A 22,131-nucleotide genomic window follows, 5' to 3' on the forward strand; every position below is an offset into this window, starting at 1 on the left:
GTTGGACTCCCTCGACTCGGAGTAGTAGGCACAAATTTCAAAAGTAAAAAAGATCCAGCAAAAGCCAAGGTGGATGGTTCAATGTAGAAAAAATATCTTCTTTATTGTAAATCACAAATTCTCAATAAAACCGCAACGGTACAAACATTACTAGCAAAAAAAAAATAGCGTCAGACTGACGCGTTTCGGATCCTATGTCCTTCCTTAAAGTCTGAACTGCCACCATTGAGATCACCACGCTATTTGAACTGTTGCTGATGAAACTATAAAGAACACCTGTTGTTGTTATAATCAGGTGCCAAATGTCTTGCATCAGTTACGTGAAAAGCGTCATGATCCCAATCCACAATGTATATACTAGACAAAAACACATTTGTAATTTTAATATACCCAAAACCCACAATAATGAACAGCCAATTTTTTAAAAACAAACAAGAATATATGTGAAATAAACCCAAGGATCTCATACTAAAAAATATAAAAAATAAAAACAAGAAAATAGAGACAAAATCAAGGAGGTTTTTCTTTTGCAGAAGAATGTCATCAACTTGTTTGTCCAAACAATATGTATCATCTTATTTCATTGGTCTATATCCATTACAATAAACTGCGATCTCATAGTCTCTATACGTAGGCATCATCATTTGGATGGTTGACAGGCCAAAGCTGCATTGATGAAAACCCCACTCGTCAACCCCCACAACATCATCCGGTGTTCCACTGCCCACTCCTTCATGCCTATACTGGAAGCAGAAGTTGTAATGCACTGTGCCAATATCAAAGATGGAAAATTCATATTCTCTATGGATTAATGCGCATGCTCCTGTTAGTATCCCATAATGCGCTATGCCAATATCAAAAATGGAGACTTCATATCCTCTGTATGTTAATGCGCATGTTCTTATTGGGATCCCGTGATCTCCATATACCAGTGTCATCGGCTATATGTTTAACAAACCGGACATGCGATCTCATGGTCTCTATACGTAGGCATCATCATTTGGATGGTTGACAGTCTAGAGTTGTATGGATGAAATCTTCGCTCGTCAACCTTCATGATATTGTCCGGTATTCTATTGTTTACTCCTTCATGCCCATACTGGAAGCAGAAGTTGTAATACACTGTGCCAATATCAAAGATGAAAGATTCATATTCTCTATGAATTAATGCGCATGCTCCTGTAAGTATTCCATAATGCGCTATGCCAATATCAAAAATGGAGACTTCATATCCTCTGTAGGTTACTGCGCATGTTCTTATTGGGATCCTGTGATCTCCATATACCAGTGTCATCGGCTATATGTTTGACAAACATATTTGCAGGGCTGGGGTGATATACTGGGGTCTGGTGACCCTAACCTATCTATCTGCAGGGCTGGGGTGATACACTGGGGTCTGGTGACCCTAACCTATCTATCTGCAGGGCTGGGGTGATATGCTGGGGTCTGGTGACCCTAACCTATCTATCTGCAGGGCTGGGGTGATACGCTGGTTCTGGTGACAGTAACCTATCTATCTGCAGGGTTGGGTGATACGCTGGTTCTGGTGACAGTAACCTATCTATTTGCAGGGCTGGGGTGATATACTGGGGTCTGGTGACCCTAACCTATCTATCTGCAGGGCTGGGGTGATATGCTGGGGTCTGGTGACCCTAACCTATCTATCTGCAGGGCTGGGGTGATATGCTGGGGTCTGGTGACCCTAACCTATCTATCTGCAGGGTTGGGTGATACGCTGGTTCTGGTGACAGTAACCTATCTATCTGCAGGGCTGGGGTGATATGCTGGGGTCTGGTGACCCTAACCTATCTATCTGCAGTACAATCAGTGAAAAAAATAAGCAGGAAAAAGGATTTGATACTCAGCCCAAATGTTGTCGAATCTCGGTTTTCATGTATAAAGTTCCTTTATACTGGGTATAATGGGTCTCAGTGGAGGGGGGAATCCCTCCTTATGCACCTTCGGTAGCCCATGAAAAATGGGCACCACAGGAAATTCAACAAGCAGGTAATTGAATTCTTTTTCGGAAAAGAAACCCAAATTCAATCCCTCTGTTAGGAGAAGTTTTAATTTATCAGAAAAGACCTTGGTAGGGTCTTCTGAAAGCACTCTGTAAGTGTCCCTATCATTCAAAATATTGAACACTGACTGCAAATAATCTTTCTTGTCAAGAATCACTACCCTCCCTCCCTTATCTGACATTTTTATAATCACCTCCTTATTTTCTTGTAATTCTTTTAAACTGACTCTTTCCCCTAAATCAAGATTATCCATATGTTTTCTAGATAAAGACTGATTGAGTGTCATCAAATTATCCTCTATAACCGTTTGGAATGCATCCAAAGCTGGAATTCTGGATTTTAGAGGATAAAATTCGGGATTTTTTACATTTACAACTGTACCTGTAAAATTAACTTTGTTGTTTCTATTATCATCCAAACTATGTAAATCCAATAAGCAACATTGTTCTTTGAACAGAAAATTGCTATACTCATTATAGGATATATATTATAGTTTTTTTTTTTGCTAGTAATGTTTGTACCGTTGCGGTTTTATTGAGAATTTGTGATTTACAATAAAGAAGGAATTTTTTCTACATTGAACCATCCACCTTGGCTTTTGCTGGATCTTTTTTACTTTTGAAATTTGTATCTATCTGCAGGGCTGGGGTGATATGTTGGGGTTTGGTGAAAGACTCCCTTTAAGGCTAAAGACACATTGAGCTTTCAGTGCAGATTTGCCACAGTTCTTTGAGCAACAGCCAGGAAGGAATATTATATATGCTTCCTTTATGTTTCCTGTGTATTTTGGATCCATTTGTGGCTTTGCCTTGAAAAAAATGCAGCAAAATGTGCAACAAAAAGCAAGAAAAACTGAATGTCTTTCTTCAGCCTCAAGGAGCTGTAGAGGATTAGAAAAACATGGCCACAGTGATACCTGTCCACAGTTTGTGTTTGATATTGCAGTCTAGTCCAATATACTGCAATGAATCTGAGCTGCAATACCAGATAAAACCTGTGGAAAGTTGTGGTGCTGTTTCTATTTTAAAAAAAAACAAAACAACAACAACAATAAACCCAGGAGCAGCAAAACCGGACTGTGGGTGACACTGGAACACTGAGGACGGGTGAGTATAGGTTTGGGGGGGGCTCACCTTCCCCAGCCTCCTGGCAAAAAAATGGGTTATCCTGGACAAGTCCTTTAATTTCTGTATCATTTCTTTAAGAACTCTTTGACCCTATATGAAATCATTGATTCAATGCAAAGCTTAGGGTTTATGCCAAGGAACGAAAGATGACACTGCTAAAACGAGAAGCTTCCTGGAGTTTTAATTACAATGTAATGTGAAGAATCTCTCACAGCCCTGGTACACTGTATCACAGCCTGTGCTGCAGCTGTCTGCAGGGTAACCTGCCGTATACGGTAAGTGCACTGTCTGCAATACACAGCCTTCCAAACTATGGAGGGTGAACTGTGTGACCTCCATTTGCAGGCTATAGACTGACCATGTATCCTTCTTAGTTATCTGTTTCTTTATATGGACTGCAAGTTAATATGAGGGACTGATCAGATGTTTTTTTTGATCATGTCATATAGGTGTACAGTATATGTGGTGTTGCACTGTATATAAAATTTTATTTTGCAGGTTACAGAAAGACAAATTGAGGTGGAAGTGGATTTGTGAATGCATGAAAAAATAACAGTAACCAGGCAAGCATGGGAAGAATATGCAAATCTGTCTCCCATGATGTTAATATAGGGAGACAGTGTCTCAGTCATGCAGCCCACTAGGGGGCGCTCCCTTTAACGTCATGCCCAACCTTCCCAGAGGCCTTTGCTGCAATGATGTGGGATTTTACCAAGTCAGTCTCAGCCGAGGACAGCTGTTTCAATCTGTTTGGATCTCTTCAGCCCAGTCAGTCTTCTCTATGCCGGGCTGAAGAGATCCAAACAGATCGAAACAGCTGTCCTTGGCTGAGAGACTGACTTCTGGAAGCCCAGAAGACGTGAGAAAGGGGAATTTTAATTGTTTTTTGTTTTTTTTTGGGGGGGGGGGTTCACCTACCTTGACGGGATATTTGCATAGAACCTGGTGACAAAGTGGTTTGCCAATCTCTAGCAGGGACCACCAAAAAAATTGAAACAAATATTTTTGCAATTCACTTTACATTTAACTTGAAGCTCAGTCCGGGTGAGCGCCAGATTTTCTAGTCTGAACAGAATACTGGGAGAGGGACTCTTAGTATTATATGGTAGTTATCTACGCTGCTAGGAGTCCCTGCCTCGGTCATGTGAATCTTTATGGTCTAATAACTGGTAATTATGGCACTTCCTTGATTCCACACCCAGAACAAACGCTCACGTGTCACCTAACTGAGGAAATACTTTGTAGAATAGTAGAAAGGGGAATTCTCGACATCTTCACGACCTGAAATATGAGAAGAAAGAATGCATGAGATGCAATGGTTCAAAAAATTGCAAAGAATCTTCACTCTATAAACATGTTACACAGGGCGGGCCATTGTTTTATTTTTAGACCTGTTTTATTTTTTAGTCCAATAAATGAGGGTTACAATATTGTATGTAATATTACAGTATTTTTAGGGTTGAGCCGATCTTGAGATTTCAGGATCGATTTTAAAATACGATTTCCGATCATTTTCCAGCTGATCCTGATTGCAATCATGAAATTTGCTAAATCGCCTATCGGCATCCGATCTTTCCCGATCCCGATGGCTCAACCCTAATTGTATATTATATATACAGTAGAGTTGAGCCTATCTTGAGATTTCAAAATCATTGTCCAGCCGATCCCGATTGTGAAATTTGCTCGATCGCCGATCGGTATCCGATCTTTTCCGATCGCTCAACCCTAATTATTTTATTGGCTCTGATTTTGGACCCTTTGGATCAAAAGTATGGCCCATGTGCCTGATTTCTGATGAGCTACCACGGCTCTATCCTGTCCTCACAGCATTGTATGGCCACTGAACCTATGAAGGTGTGATCCTGTAGCCATGTGTTACTGCGCTTACTCTGCTTCCTTTTCTTGCTGAGCTACAAAGAACAGAAGATAAGACCAGATACATACATTGAAGCTCCTGGGCCCCATGGAAAAATATGTAATGGGGCCCCTTTTATATTGTGATATATAGAATAGCAATGGGAATCAGAAAGATACAAGAATCTGTACGGTGGGGTGTTATAGGAGGGTTGGAAAGTTCTATGAGGCTTTATTACCACAGTTTGCTCAGAACACCCACAAACAAATATAACTATTGTCTATTCTACCAGATATTTGGCAACAATAAAGAAAAGCAATCTGGAGACGTGAAATTGTTTTCTCTGAAGACACTACAAAATCAAAATTTTCATTCATCCTTTAACGATAACACTGAGTAGTAATCATAGAATATTGTAGAATCATGCCTAGATTTATATCTTTATAATTTTACCTATTTTTATATATTTTATAACCATATGTAATTTTTTTAAAAATTTTATTTTTGAAAGTGAGACAGATCAGCGGGCGGGAATGTTGCATCAACAAGACTTAGAAAAGACAACTTCAAGATAGGCTGCTGGTAGATCAAAGAGAAGGTGAAATTCTCATGGTATGATCAGCCATGTGTGTGAGATCAGGTCTACTTTTGTTACACCTTAGAAAGGGGATGAATTTTAATATTTTTTTGTATTTTTTTACATTAAAAAAATAAGTTTGAATTGTTCTTTTGCACTTTTAGCTTCTTTATGGAACTTAAACTATCATGAGATTGGTTATAGCATTGCCGTTTATGGTAAAATCCCTATTGAGCAACATTCGGTTTATGTATTTTATATGTAATGTATTTTTATTTCAGAGCGATGGCGCATTCTTGTCCACTTCTCCTTTGAAATGGGAATGGGACTCCTCGGTTTTGATCTCAAACCTGGAGGAAGTCCCAGCCATGAGAACCTACATCTTTTATTACATGCCTGACTGTCATGTCAGAGAAGTCTGTTGTCAGAAAAGCTTTTTAAGCTAATCCCATAATAGTTGGCTTTCTATTTATTTACGGGTCTCTAAGCAACATAAACCAGTTTTATCATAGATGAACTGTTCTGTTACGTTTTACCATGTGAAACGAAGAGATGACGAAAATGAAGCTTCATTTGGACTTATATTTGGACTTGTACTAAGCAATAAACAATGTGTTTTGTAAGAGTGAGCGCCTTCCTGTCAAGCTGGAGCAAGGACGTAAAGTATCATGGGTTATACTGAGATACAAAGAATATTCTACAAAAACATATGTATTTTGCAATAATAATAGTTTATGTGCACCCTGATAACCATATCTACAGTTACATGTCTAGAAAACAAAAAGAATCCTCGACTTAGCACATGGTTGTTTATCAGATATCCAAGGAGCATCAATCCTTTGGTCCCATCTACATGTCTTCTCCACCTTCAGGTTTGGTCTTATCCACAGATAGCTATATATGGCTCGTACGAACCAGTTGCAAAGTGTTAGGGTGCATTCACACAATGTAATGCAGCACTGATTGTTGCACGATAACTCGCGTAAGAATCAGCGCTGCAAAACAGAATCCCATTGACTTCAATGGGTTCCGTTTAACGCGCGTAACACATTGAAATCGAGGGGAGGCTTTTTAACTTGGGGGACCATAAAAATGGCAACCCAAACCGCTTAAAAAGCAGTTGGCGATTTGGGCATTGGCGTCTCCAATGTAGTACTGCAAGCAGTAGTGCTATTGTCTAAGCAACCGAGCACCCATGCTGGGCCCCTGTGTCATCATAACTGATCATCTGATCTAGCCTTGGGGTTTCCACCCTTTGGGTCAACATGGGGACCTGAAAGATGGAAACTCTGTCCGCTTAGAAGGCGACCCCATAGATTATACAGACCCCATAGATTATAATGAGTTCTGCCAGGTTTCGACGATTATATGCTGAAACTAATGGACTTGTAGGTCTTTTCTCTCCAACGATATTAGGCGGATTCAGTGTCGGAGTCTCTAGTGTGAATCCAACCTTAGGGTCTATTCACACAGAGTAACGTGCCGCGTGATGTGGCACGTATATGGCGTGTGAGACTCTGCGCGCCGTAAAAGCTGGATTGTATAAGCGGCGTTATTTTGCGGCCGCAAAATACAGCAGCATATACGATCCAGGCTCCCATTGAAATCAATAGTAGCTTTTCCGGCGCTCAAAGTCTCACAAGTCGTATACGTGCCACATCACGCGGCACGTTACTCCGTGTGAATGGACCCTTAATGTAAACTTTATATTAAGCACATGGCTATAATATGCACATATCCTAGATTTGTATATGTTGTACCCAAGTGATTATACTGTATATGTCATTCATTATATTAAAAAAAGAAAGGAATGATCGAGAAACCCAGCGTCTTGTGAGGATGACGTCCTGCCGTGCATTCTCCCTGGCGTGTGTATTCATTGCGGTGCATAGTTTCACTTGCGCTGATGTTAGAATGGATAAACACTTCTAAGTAACGCAACGTGGAGACACTAAACACAAGGTAATAATAGCTCTACCAGCAATTATCGTGTCATTTGGTAAGACAAGGAACTGTAAACTGAACCGCTAAGCCGATAAAAAACCCGGAATATACAAATGTGTTCAGGCTGGAGTCCATAACCTGTCATAACTGTTATAATTTCGGAAAAGATGCCGCCATGCTACCTACGACTTTCCATGTAGTCAGCGATTGATTCCTCATTTATGGGCATCATATAAGTGATTGCAGTCATGGACGGAACAATCTTCCCCATCAGAAAAGTGTCATGTCTAGTTATAGGAATATTCCTCCTTGACGCTGAGGCTCCATGTTGGGGAAACACAGCATTTTTGTTGCAGATTTTGTTGTGTTTTTTTTGAGTCAAAGCCAATAACGGCAACAAAAGGAATGGGAAATATATAGGAAGTCCTTATACTTCTCTCTTCTGCTCAATCCACTCCTGGCTTTGGCTCCAAAAACTGCAACAAAAAATGCTGCATTTCTGCAACGTGGGGCCTTGGCGTAAATGGAACCTGATGGGCGGTTTTGTGGCACTAAACAACCAGCATGGGAAACCTCTTTGAAAAAACCACCCAAAATTACACTAAATTTTGTACCAAGGACCACTATCATGCAAGCCAATTTTCCTGTGGCCCTGTGAGGTACGGATGAGGTGGATAGGGGCAGTGTTTGGGGCAGGGGTTTTAACAGCAGAACAGGGTTAGGGCAAATGGCGGCTCGTAAGGAAACACAATAAAGTGCACATTTAATGATTACTTTTATACATTTCCCTATACTTTATAAAGGAGATGTCTCCATATCATGTATAACTTATTGGGGGTATGGACAGCTCCCTTAATAAAAGTATGTGTAGAGTAGGGGGGACTATTACTCAGTCCATAAATGCACTACCCGGAGCCTTGGTTGTTGCAACCATCATGCTCTCCTGTGCAGGCCCACAACATGGCAGTGACATCACTAGTCACAACACTGGAAGAGGAGAAGACCAGGAACAATCATGGCACTGATTGGGTAAGACTCAGCAGCTGAGCCAATCTGTGCTCAGTTTTATTCCATGCTAATCCATCCTGAAGAGCAAAGAAGAACCGAAGGACAAGTCCTGGTAGTGGCGGGTGTAGCAGTGGGGGTTGCGGCAATACATGTAGGATCTGCACATCAGCCAACACCTGATCAGTGTGTGCAGGAGCCATTTTGGAGAGTGATCTGCTGAGTAGCCTACACCAGTAGATTACTCTCAAAAATAGGTCCTGCCATAGTTTCCTTCGTACGGGTCAATAGAGAGCCGACCACTAAATCAACGGTTACACATGGACACTGGTTGACCCCATGGGATCCATTGTCACTTTAAAGGGGCTCTATCAGCAAAATCATGCTGCTAGAGCCCCACCTATGCGTGAATAGCCTTTAAAAAGGCTATTCAGGCACCGCTAAAGTTATATTAAACTACCCCCCCAGTTTTAAAATAACACCCTAAAACAGAATGTGATCAACTTACCCATCGTGCACGCTGGGCGGGCATTCAGGGTCTGCCGTCTTCTTCATCCACGCCTCCTCTTCCTGCGATGTCCTCGGGTCCCGTCTAAGTCGCGAACTGACATTGCTAAAAAAATGGCCTGGGCGCATGCGCAGTAGCCGTAGTAGAAGCCGCATGCTACTGTGCATGTGCCCAGGCCATTTTTTTTTAAAGGCTATTCACGCATATGTGGGGCTCTATCAGCATGATTTTGCTGATAGAGCCCCTTTAAAACTGAAAGTGGTGGGGAAGATGGTCCTCCATGGAGGACTCTTTTATCCACTGATTTTTTGCGATGCCGTCTCCAGAGGTGAACCCATCCTTACAAACCATTTTGTACATAGCAATGCCTCCCCTTAATGGACCGAGGTAGTTCGCTATGGTAATTTTTGTAGCATTCATACAAAGCAACCCTGCCATGTAATATCCTAGAATTTATTTTCCTAGAAAATCTTGTTAAATGCTTGGCTCTATTGTTGTGATCTCATCGTCATCTTTGCTTTGTGCCAGGACTCGGAGTACTTAGAGCGCGGATTACAATAATGTTATGACATGCCTGGTAAGTTACCTCCGATAATAGGTGATATATAATCATCTCTGCAGGAATGCCGTATGGCTATACCTGCTGAAGAATAAGATTACAGCAGGGAACGCCATTTGCAGATAATAGTACCCACAGCCCATATTTAGCCTTTGGCTCGATCCCCTACGTGAATAATGATTTAATAATAGGAACAAAGCAAACATTGTTGTCAGACGTCTTCTACTGCTCCGTTATTAGAATCTCTTTAAGGCTGGATCATTCACGTCCAAATCTGAAAACAAATACTGTTTAGTTTCATATCTGAGGGCAACGGGCCAATGAAATAGATATTAGGCCACAAAATATTTAATCACTACTGACAACTAGCAATTTCAGCGACAAGGAGGCGATTGTTCATTCACAAGGGCCGGTCTGTGTAATCTATGAAACGTCTGCACCAAGGAGCTAAGATAGAACAATGTGCAGTTTTGTATATCGTAAGGCTGAGGCCACACTGGGCAGAAACTAAGCGTTTTGGGATGCTGCAGAAATACAGTGGAAAAAACGCAAAGTACGAGCAAAGTGACGGAAAAGCTGAGTTATCAAAAACGCTCCGGAATTGTGAGGGTTTTAAAGATTTAAAGAGAAGAAAGTTGCAAAACCCCATGCAACGTGTTTTTGCTCCTTTTTTCTTTTTTTTTGCATCGTTTACTAGCTATGTGTCACTACATGAGGCCATCACCTAAAGGGGTTTCTCAGGTTTAGGATAGGGCATCCATTGAAGATCCACGGAAGTGCCCCACTGATAGCGTTTCAGCCTCTTCCCTACTTACCAGGCAGAGTACCATACAGTTACAGACTAGAGATGAGCGAACACTGTTCGGATCAGCCGATCCGAACAGCACGCTCCCATAGAAATGAATGGAAGCACCTGGCACGCAGACTTTGCTGGCGGCCGGCCGCTTAACCCCCGCGTGCCGGCCACTTCCATTCATTTCTATGGGAGCGTGCTCTGAGCATGCTGTTCGGAACGGCTGTTCCGAACAGTGTTCGCTCATCTCTATTACAGACATCCAAGGAGATATTCAAGAAGCACCTTGAATATTATATGGCTATTACAAGCCCTTCTGATGGCACCCTAACATTGTATACGGTGTGCACAACCAACATTTACCGGATATATTACGAACAGGTCATGTGACCAATAAATGTGATGACACATGGCCTGTACCTGAGCGCGGCTGCAAACTGATGATCCGTGGGGATCCCAGGACTCCCCCTAATCTTCACTGATTGCTTATGGATTATCATTTAATAAGTCCCAGAAACCCCTTTAAGACTAAGGCTTTGCGAGTCAAAGCCAGGACTGGATTCATCAGAAGGGAGAAGTATAAGTTTGGCTCAAAAAATGCTGCAAAATCTGTAACCAAATAAATCAGCTTTTTCGTTATGTGGATCCTTAGCCTAAGGTGGCCATACACATTAAACAGTGATCAGCCAAGTTAGTTACTTCTACCAACCTCCCACCTAGCGTCTTTTGTCTTCCTACCATTATTTTCATTAGGATTTGCAGGTCGGTATCCACCTGAAAAAATCTCATCATGCTTCTTTATTCCTATGGCTGAAAAATCAGCTAGAAGAAAAAAAATCTGCTACTGACTTCCCACTGAAATGAATGGGAGAGTTGGGAGGTTTTTTTAAATTGGATTTTGAAACAGATTCCACTTCACAGTCCACCTGCAAAAAAACTGCGTAGGGATAAACCAATACTTCCTCCTCCATACAATTTGCATCTGTAAAATCTACTGCCAACGAACAAAGTTATTAGATTACACATAAAAGATGCCACCGCTGGCACCCTGATATGTGCCAGTTATCATGAATGGCCGTTCCTTGGAAGAACGAGGCCATAAGCAGCTGGCAGACACTTCTTCTCTGAGTAGTTCTTTGGGATGATAAGCTGCTGCCAGTAAGACATGTTGCAATTTAATATAACCTATTCAACATCTGCCAAATAAACGCCAGGTTCAATCTTAGTATAATGTGTATTGCCTTTTACACTATCCTAAGGTTAGGTGATCTGTAATGGGATCATCCTATCAATATGAAAGTTCATGATTTGTTCCTCAATCATTCAAAAACAGCTGAACGGATTTGCCTGAAATTTGCCACATACATAGATAGGAACCCCGATTAAAACATAGGCTACTCTTTATCCCGGTAAATGACGTCCCTACACGACTGCTATGAAGGAATTTAGGTTCACACAACACTAAAGTACCTGTGATGATGTCATCACAGGTCCTTGAGCCGTTCTCTGATAGGATCAGGCTAGGCGGTGAGCGGAGCTACACGCTAATTTGTGGGCGGAGCTATATTGGATGAAGCTGGACAGTGTGAAAGCTGAAGAAAATGGAGTATCATGGAAGATCATGAGACTACAGAACATGCAGGCTGTGTCTGGACAAGAGGAGTATATCGGGTGTAGCGTTTCAGTGAGTATGATGAGGAATGTGTTGTTCTGCCTCTGATGGAGGAGGGGGAGAACTGTGGCACATTTCAGCAACATCCGTTCAGCCATTTGTAACATAGAAGCTGCTCAGACACTCTCACACAAGACAACTCCTGTAATCCAAATTGCCAGATGTAGCAGAGCTGAGACAGTGTGGTAGCAGTTTGTGTGCATAACACGAGGCCATGTGCTGTTTGGGCTCTCCTGGGGTGAAGGGCAAACTGTGTCAAAGTTCAGCAGCAGCCGTTCAGACGTGTCTAACACAGACGCTGCTAGGACACTCACACAAGACAATCCCTCTGATCCAAATTGTCAGTTGTAGCAGAGCTGAGGCAGCGCGATAACACAGCTTGCTCTGCTCTCCATAGTCATGTACATACAGCTGTGTCTGCTGCGCATATGCACAGATGTAGCAGAGCCGAGATTCGGACGCAGGCAGATCATCACCAATCGCATTTTGCTAAATATAAGCAGCTCATCGCCAACAACAACTCGCAGAGGAAGTCGCGAGCAGAAGCTAGTAGAAACATATATCTTATAGTAGCCCTAGCTAGTTACGCATTGCCCTTCCTCCTCTTGACCACACTGAACGTCACCTACATAATGACTAGTGACATATTGCCCATTGATAAGCAACAATCGCTAACATTCTAATCATCCTGGATTCAGTGGAACAGTCCTGTATTTTGGGTGCTGTCCCACTGCTCCTAGTGGCCCTATGATGTGCTAAAGTGCGTTACCCAAAAGAGGGGGATATATATATACTGTATATACAGTGGGAGCCATACTTAGGGGGCCTTATACTGTGAGCCATAATAAGGGGACATTATACTATGAAGGCCATATTTAGGGGAACATTATACTTTGAGGGACATATTATGCGGATCATTATACTGTAGGGCCATATTACATTACACTATGGGAGTGACACTGAGGTTTACTGTAGGGGCCACAATAAGGGGGAATTATGCTGGGAGGGCTACAGGGGGACATTATACTGTGTGGAGACCACAAGGAAGAAGATACAGCATTGGGATCATTAAGGCAGCATTATACTGTATGGGGCAACATGGTTGGGAATGGGCAGAGCCAAACTAGGTATGGGCAGGGCTGAAGGAGAGATTAACAATACCTAAATTTATATGGTGCACTGTGTGTGGCACAAATTTTGACTCTCTTTCAAAGTAGATAGGCATGCAATTGTACTACATTAATGGTGACCATATACATTAGATGCCTATTGGCTGAACCTGCCAATTTCTGCAGGATCAATGGACTACCTAACATGTATAGGGGAGTCCTGACTCTCCACTAATGGCAGATGTCATGGGGAAAATGGGATGGGACTCAGCTGTGTTAGATTTCAACAGAATTCATAAAAAATCTATATGTAACCTTTATTTACCATCAATGTTTATGTTACCGTCAATATCGCCCCCATCTTTTTTCATATGACCCTCACAATGGAGCATGAAGCTCAGCTATGAGGTGTTTTTGGCCGGGCGCTACTGCACTACAGGTCTAAAAAGTGTATTTTGGACTTAAATCTAGAAAGTTACTATTGTATCAGTAAGGAACACAAAATCATCAATGACTCCCATCAACTCCAACGCCTGTAGTGCCCTGCCAAAGAACGCCACGTCTGTCAGCTTCCCGCTCCCCACGTGACTCGTCAGCTTTGGCTTCCTGTAAGATTTTTTACGTATGAGCATAGGTTTACCATCTATGTGGTCAGTGACAAGTTCTGCTCAGCATTTGCAGCTGTGAATTCAATAGGGTATGTGGGTAACGTGATCTACTGTGTGTTGGCGACGCATGTTAAGGTGATAGCTATGGATTCCTCTTTGATGCGCAAAACAAAAGTTACTCTCCAAGGGCACAGCTCAGTAACAAGAGAAGGTGATATCTGAGTTGATGCCGGACATCTGTTGCTATGAAAGCCTAGAATGACTGACCAGTAACATCCTCGTACACTAGACGAAGATATCTCTAGCTGACTTTACACCAGTACTTCTCAACAATATATAAGGGAGTGGTCAGAAACTTCTCCCCTACTGCTAAGCAGGTTGTGGACTCTGAACTTCACTGAAGATCTTCACCTCCCAAAGTTGCAACCCTTTAAAGAAAAGATAGTAGCCTGGGATCCTACACGTTGCATAAGAGCGGCTTCACTTTAGTCTCACGTGGTTACCGATGTACTCCAGCTGAGGCCACCACGCATGGTTCTTCAAAGGGACACTCTTAGGTCCATAATGTCCATAATGAGTTCTCTCAAAGCTCAAACAGCACTGGGGGCGTCCCCAATGCTGCCAGAGAACTCTCTCCAGCACCGCCTCCATCTTCAACAGCAACCTCCTCATCTGTCGTCTTCTTCCGCATGCGCAGTACGCTCCTGTAGTTCTACAGAGGGCAGCTGGAGGAGGAGAATTGGAGGGGAAAATTATAATGTAAGGGCAACTGTAGGGGCATTACACTATATGGGGGCACAAAGAGAAATAGATGGGAATGGGTGGGATCAAAGTAGAAGTGGGTGGAGCTAAATTTGCACCAGCACATTATGTGCTCCGCACTTTCTGTCCCGTTTTCTGTCCTTTAGAAATTGGGAGTTACACAATACAGTAGACTCATGTCTGTGAAGGGTCTGTGAAAATGGATTAAACTCGAGTGTATAAAAAGCTGTGCAAAAAGTACATTTTCATGGCTACCTGTGCACCACTGTTGTGCGACTGTAGTATTACCAGGAGGTCAGTGCACAGAGGTCTGATCATGTAGATTTACATTCTATACAGGAGATGTGTAGCCTCTTCCTGCCCGGTGTCTACATGTATATATGTAAAGCTAGCTTTATAATATACCATATACAGCCTCATACTGGGAGTTGTAGTTCGCCAGTTCTGATAATCGTCTATATAATTTATTAGAAGAGCATTAAAATGATCATTTTCTCCTTCGATGACATTGTTTGTCTAGCGAGAGGCTCCTGGGCTGTTAATAGGTTTTCTGACAAGCAGATATAGGCATCTACGTCACCATTTTCTATTGCTCAGACTCCCATACCTGTGTGACAGCAAGCCACAACTTGATAAACCAGTCTCACGTAGCAGCCGTTGTGGTTACAAGTCCATGTGACGGCATTAGTTCAGCTTTATGGTGTGAGGCTGAGAACACAGAGCACATATGACTTTTGGTACTTTGCAGGATCAGAAGAATAGGATAAAAACAGCCCCTCTAATGACGGGCAGCAATGGATTATAAGGGACCCCACTGACTATAATGGGCTCAGTTGGGTGTCTGGTTATATTTTAACAGGTATCAGTTTAATGCAAGAATTTTCCATCCTGGATTCTGTGCTGGAGACTCTTACACAGATGTGAACGTAGCCTTGCTTTGTCTATGGAGGAGAACGAATGCAATACTAAAAAATGAAGATATTTGGACAAAATTAAAATCCTACTAATATTATAAAAGTGAAAGTTTGGATGTTTGTGTGTTTTTGGCACATAAATAGTTTGTAACCTCCATTAACACATAGGTTACTTTTTATCACGGTAAATGACATGGCTTCATGACTGTTATGAATTTATGTTCACATACTATATTACACTGCTCTTGCCAGCAGCTTATCTCAGCTTCTGATAAAGCCAGGTCTGTTATCTCTCTATGTAAACACTCAGCTAACCCTCAGTCCATTCTGTACAAGCATTTGCATATTATCTGATCTGCTCCAGGCAGTGCTGACACACTGGATGGGAAAACCCCTTTAATCCAAATTGGCAGTTTGCTACTTTTAAAAATGCTGGTAAAAAGAAAATCTAATTTGTCACAAAATTCTAAAATAACGAGAGCTATGAAGGAAGCCAGAAGTCACAGAGTTCTCCTCAAGCAGAGCTGAGGGGGATCATCAACGCCAACAACACACTCATTATATGGTGTCCCAGCGAGATGCTGAGATGCCAGAACAATCACGGACACAGCGCAATGAATGAGTTCAGCGGCAGGCCAGCTTGACAGTTGCTGAAACACCGGAGCAGGCGGATCATCGACGCCAACAACACGCTCATTATATGGTGTCCCAGCGAGCTGCTGAGATGCCGGAACAATCACAGGCACGGCGTGAGGAACAAGTTCAGCAGCAAGACAGCTTGAGAGCTGCTGAAAAACACCAGAGCAGGCGAACCATCGATAGCAGTAATTTGCTGAATATAGGCGGATCAGCGACCCCAACAACACACTGATGAAGTTGCTGGTAGAGGCTATTACTTATATAATTTATTAAGACGGGAAAAGCCCTTTGAGACTAAGGCCCCTTGTTGCAGAAACGCAGCTTCTTTTGTTGCAGATTTTGCTGCGGTTTTTTGAGCTAAAGCCAAGAATGGATACAAATGGAATGGGAAATATATAGGAAGTTCTTATATTTCTACCTTCTGCTCAATCCACTCCTGGCTTTCGATCAAAAAAACGCAACAAAATAAGCTGCGTTTCCGCAACGTGGGGCCTCAGCCTAACAGGGTTATCCTGCCCCAGGTAATTTTTCATATTGATGACCTATCCACATCTAGGTCATCAGTATCTGATCAGTCAGGTCCAACAATCGGAACCGGCACCGATCATTTGATCCTGATATCTTTGTGCACATGCCGCTATTACAGTGGATGGGGTGCTCAAGTAATAGGCGCAGAGTTACAGTAACACGGCACATCTACTATGCAATGGTCTGCAACTATACAAAGAAAAACCTGGGGGCCAGATAATCCCTTTAACTCTAAACAGTGTTTTTTTTTCCGTCTCTAGCAGGTACTATAGCACTGGTGCAATAAAATATATTAATAAATTAAAGAACACCGTCCTATCACTGCTGACAGTATCAGCTAACCTTTAGCCAAGGACAGTGGTAAGGTCACATGTCAATGTATTCATCCATTTCCAGGAGGAATAACATAGGAGTGTCAGAATGCAGAAAATATGCTATGGAATTGTATATGAGTAAGACATTTGGGGATTGCTGACAGATCCTCTTTGAGCCCTGAGAACACTGTGGACATCATATCACTGCTCTGGTATTCGGTTTTTCTCAGTAATGGGAGGTTTATGTGTTACAGAAGCTTCTCGCTCCGCTCTGGACAAGTCATAATCACCAAATGATCTGACCTCAACAATGCGGGATTAGGTGGCCGGGCAGAACATGTGACTCCCATGTGGCCGTTTTAATAATACCGGGTGATGACAGAGAGGACACAGCTACCATGGCCAGTAAAGATGAAGCCTCTGATACCACTGGTAAAGGATGAAGGGCAGGAACTAACTAAAGTGGCCCTAAAATACATGAAACCAAGTAGGTCAGTATGGGGAGAGGGGAGAAAGCTGCGGTCAAGAATCCTCTGGCAACTGAGACCAAAGGATTGGACATGATAAAAAACAACCACCTGATCCTTATCTTCCCTGACATAGAGCTGAGAGACCCCGACACATTAGACCATCTGGTCGTGCTGAAATTGGTAATTTCCCCAATATACAGTACATTTAAGAGGTACGGCCACTTTCACTCACCCAGCTATTCGTGTCCTTGTGTAGCCTCCCCTTTGCGTTGCCTCTTTCTCCAATCACTGCCTTACCTATCTTCACCCTATGTGCTCCCAATTTAGATTTTTTTTTTTTACACTCTCTATAGCCATCTTGAATATAACATATCCATAACTACATCCGTTTCTCAATTTCCCACCCGCTCTAAATCTTCATACTATTCTATCCTAACTCCTTTATTGCTCTTCAAGGTTGCTTCAACCTCTTGTTGCCCATGCTAGCAAGTGTATCTGGATCCACAAAGTACCTCCTCAAAGTGCCAAACAGTTCCAGGTTATGTGGGGTCCCATTGCACATCACAGAATTGATTAAAGGGGTATTCCCATAACTATTGTTCACCAACCTGCCTGCTGTCTGCTCTCTTCACTTCCTGGTTTTCTCAGCACATTGGTGGGCGGGGTTGCACTTGCTCTGCTATGTTTGCAGTTAGTAATGAGGGATTGGTTGTAAATGAATTACCACAGTGTGAAGCTGATGTAGCAGAGCTGGATTTGAGTCAGTTTGCATTACATACAGAGGTAACGGACTCCTTATCTCAGCTCTTATCAGCCAAATTCAATTAAACCAGAATCAGAAATGCTGGAGCTCTCACCTCCCCTATCAGAGTAGCTCCATCACTTGTCAGACACAAACAGCTCAGAGCTGCTGCTGAGCACTTAACCCCTCCCCCCCAGAGCAGGCAAGTCACTTTGGAAATGAGCAGATAAGCCCAGTGGCCATAGAAACTGAGTGTAAACAATGAGGTGAATAAATTAAGATAGCGGCCAAACAAAGCAGTTTTGATAAAGCAATGTATTTAGGAAAAGTCTTAAATCCACATAAACTAGCAGTATAGATAGGATGCCTTCTATGGGACAAACCCTTTAAAGAGAATCTTTCATCACCTCCACCAAATATTTGCATCCTTCAAAGGCACCACTCCACTCATTCTGCTTCAGTTGGATTTTTTTTACTCTAGCCCTTGCCGTTCCTGAGCAATCATTTGTTAGTTTCAGCCCAATTATTTCTTCTACTGTCAGGTGGGCGTCCCCTATCTGTCCCTTCAGCTCTGGACTGCCCACCTGACAATAAAAAACATAACTGTGCTGAAACTAACAGAAATTATTACTCAGGAACGGTGGGGATTATAGAAAAAAAACTCCAACTGCGCCAGAATCAGCGGAGCGGTGCTCATTGAGTTGGGGGTGCAATGTCCTCTTTAAGTTCCCTGAAGTTGGACATTATATGCCATCACTTTTCAAGATCGGAATACCCCTGTAAGTATGTGTCCCCTTAAAGAACATGAGCTGGATTGTACACGGTGCCTTGTGCCTCCAAGCCCCCCCTCCTGCTTCTTCACCGCCTCCATCGTCAGCGGTTTCTATTGAAATAACGCGTGTGCGCAGTATCGCTCCCTCCGGCACGCTACTGCACATGCTCCAGCTTGCAATGTTCTCTACTGGAAAATGGCGTTGGAGCATGCGCAGTAATGCGCCGGAGGGAGCGCTACTGCGCACGCGTGGGAATTCGCTGATATCTGCCGGAATAAAGAAATATGGAGGCGGGGAATCGACAGGCCAGGAGGACGTCTTAAAGAGAAGAAACGAGAGGCAGGCATGAACAAAAGTAGACGTGGAGGGGTGCACGCACCGCCCACCGTGCACGGTAAGTCTCATTTACATATTTGTTTTTATGGTCATACTTTACAACGGGGTGGTTTTTATTAAAGGGATTCTACCATTAAAAATCTTCTTTCTGTGGCTAACACGTCGGAATAGCCTTTAGAAGGGCTATTCGTCTCTTACCTTTAGATGGGATCTCCGCCGCGCCGTTCCTTAGTAATACCGGTTTTTAACGGTATGTAAATTAGTTCTTTGGCAGCGATGGGGAGGGCACCAGCGCAGAAAATGCGATGAGGGCGTCCCCACTGCTGCCCGAGAACAGGATCCTGCGCCGCCTCTATCTTCTGCTGGATCCTCCCCTTCTTTCTTCGTTTTTCTTTGGCGGCTTCACCTCTGTCGGCTCTGACACTAGTAGAGCCGACTGCGCATGCATGGCCATAGTTCCGAGGCCGCAATTGCGCGCATGCGCAGTCGGCTCTACTAGTGTCTCAATGGCAGAGCCAACTGCGCAGGCGTCAGAAGAAAGACGAAGAAAGAAGGGGAGGATCCAGCAGAAGATAGAGGCGGCGCAGGATCCTGTTCTCGGGCAGCGGTGGGGACGCCCTCATCGCATTTTCAGCGCTGGGGCACGCCACCATCGCTGCCAGAGAACTAATTTACATAACGTTAAAAACCGGTATTACTAAGGAACAGCGCGGCGGAGATCCCATCTAAAGGTAAGAGACGAATAGCCCTTCTAAAGGCTATTCCGACGTGTTAGCCACAGAAAGAAGATTTTTAATGGTAGAATCTCTTTAAACGATTAGCGGGGCCTTTTTAAAGGCTATTTAGGGATATTTGTATCTCAAATTAGTAAGATCCGGTGATAGAGCCCCTTTAAGTCCTAATGCATAAATTCCTTCCAGTATAGAGCCCAAGTTAATGACTGAGATGTGCAGCTAAGCAAGGGCAGAAATAAAATTCCATCTGATGCCGCTGATGTTGATCCTCTTTGCTCTATATGTAACTGAAGGTTTCTTCTAATAGCTTTTACTCTAGATCAGGTTAGATGTTAATTGAAACTTGCTTTTCCAGCGCGATCATCTGGATTTCTTCAGCTTGCTGCCTGCCGACCTGCACTCTAACAGCTCGCTCACTGGAGCAGCTAAGTGTTACCTCTCTACCCTTTCCTGGAAAGTCCACATGTGAAAGGTTATGTAAGTCATTGCAAAACAACTCAATCCTGTAGAAATCCAGCCGTACGCAGCCGCTCTAAGCCAACCACCTGTCTCCTTCCCAAGGGAAAGAAAATTCTCTATTTTTACATGGCTGCCTGTGGGGGATTCTGTTTCTTGGATATAATGCTGGCTTTGATGTTTGAATAGTTGGCAGAAATTTTTACCAAAGACATTAGAATAAATGAACATCAGCCGAGATGATTTATGACTGAATGCACAAGACATGAAGCTCCTGGGCCCCAGTGCCCACACCTGTTATGTGCCATATATAAAACTGGTGACTAATATATGGGACTAGTAAGCTCGTACCCCCTATAGCTGTGTCTTAAATTGAATATCTTTTGGATTGGATACACTGTCATATGAAACTACAGGATAACTTACCGATATTAGGATAATAGATCATAGGTGGTCCCATCCATTGCACCCCCAGCAATCACCTGTTTGAAGGGGGGTGCTGCAAGCACTCGAATATTTACATTGTTCCTGTACATCCACTGAGTAGTGACTGTGCAAGGCATTGTGCCACTTAAAGGGGTATTCCCATGACGCTTGTTCACTAACCTGCAGGCTGTTGTGCTCTCTTCACTTATGCTTTTCTCGGCACATTGGTGGACGGGGTTTCACTTGCACGGGATTGGTTGTAAATGAATTACCACAGTGTGAAGCTGATGTAGCAGAGCTGGATTTGAGTCAGTTTGCATTACATACAGAGGTAACAGACTCCCTATCTCAGCCCTTATCAGCCAAATTCAATTAAACCGACTGATAAGAGCTCAGAAATCCTGGAGCTCTCACCTCCTCTATCTGTAAGAAGAAAAAAAGTTACCTGGCGCCCGTATATAAAAAACCCAGAGGGGGGCTAAAGATAAACAGTTGCAGCTCTTACCCGGACACCAATCCCCTATCTGTGTCATTTAAGTAGCGGAGCTTCTCAAATAGCTCAGAGCTGCTCCCAGCCCCTTCCTGTCAGCTTTCCGGCAGTATATAGAACTGCCTATGGGCAAAATGGTGAAAGGTCCTCTTTAAGTATCAGTCCCCAACTGTTCACATATTGATGACCTGTCCAAAGTACCTATTTAAAAAGCACATTTCACCACCTTCACCAAATCAAGTTCCAGCCCAGTTGGAATTTTCTCTCTGGCCGCCACCCTTCCTGAGTAACAAGTGCAGGTAGTTTTGGTGCCAGATATGTTACATAAGCTCTGTAATGTCAGGTGGGCGGTGTCAAGCAGGGAGTCGTGATTCAGAGCTCCAATCAGAGGCAGTCAGAGCTCATAGTCACACCCCTTGTCTGCTCCTGCCTGACCCCGCCCTCCTGACAGTATGGAGACAAATTGCATATCAGGTACCAAAACTAACAGCATTGATTGCTCAGGAATGGTAGGGGCTAGAGAAAAAATTCGGTACTATTCCGTTATCGGGCCAGCAGCAGCGCATTTCAGCACCAGCTTTCGGGACAGCAGTTCAGTTCAGCAGCGGGAATTACAATGACATCCGAGGACTGCTGGCCCGATGCTTGTGCCCAGTAGCCAGTACATCAATGACCCCCCCTCCATCTCCTCCTCCTTCCAGTGCTGCCCCCCAGCTCTCCTTACATCTACCCCGTACCCTCTTCCCGCCACATGACTAAGCCGATGCTG

Source organism: Leptodactylus fuscus, chromosome 4 (assembly GCF_031893055.1).
Source record: "Leptodactylus fuscus isolate aLepFus1 chromosome 4, aLepFus1.hap2, whole genome shotgun sequence".
NCBI classification, from domain to species: domain Eukaryota; kingdom Metazoa; phylum Chordata; class Amphibia; order Anura; family Leptodactylidae; genus Leptodactylus; species Leptodactylus fuscus.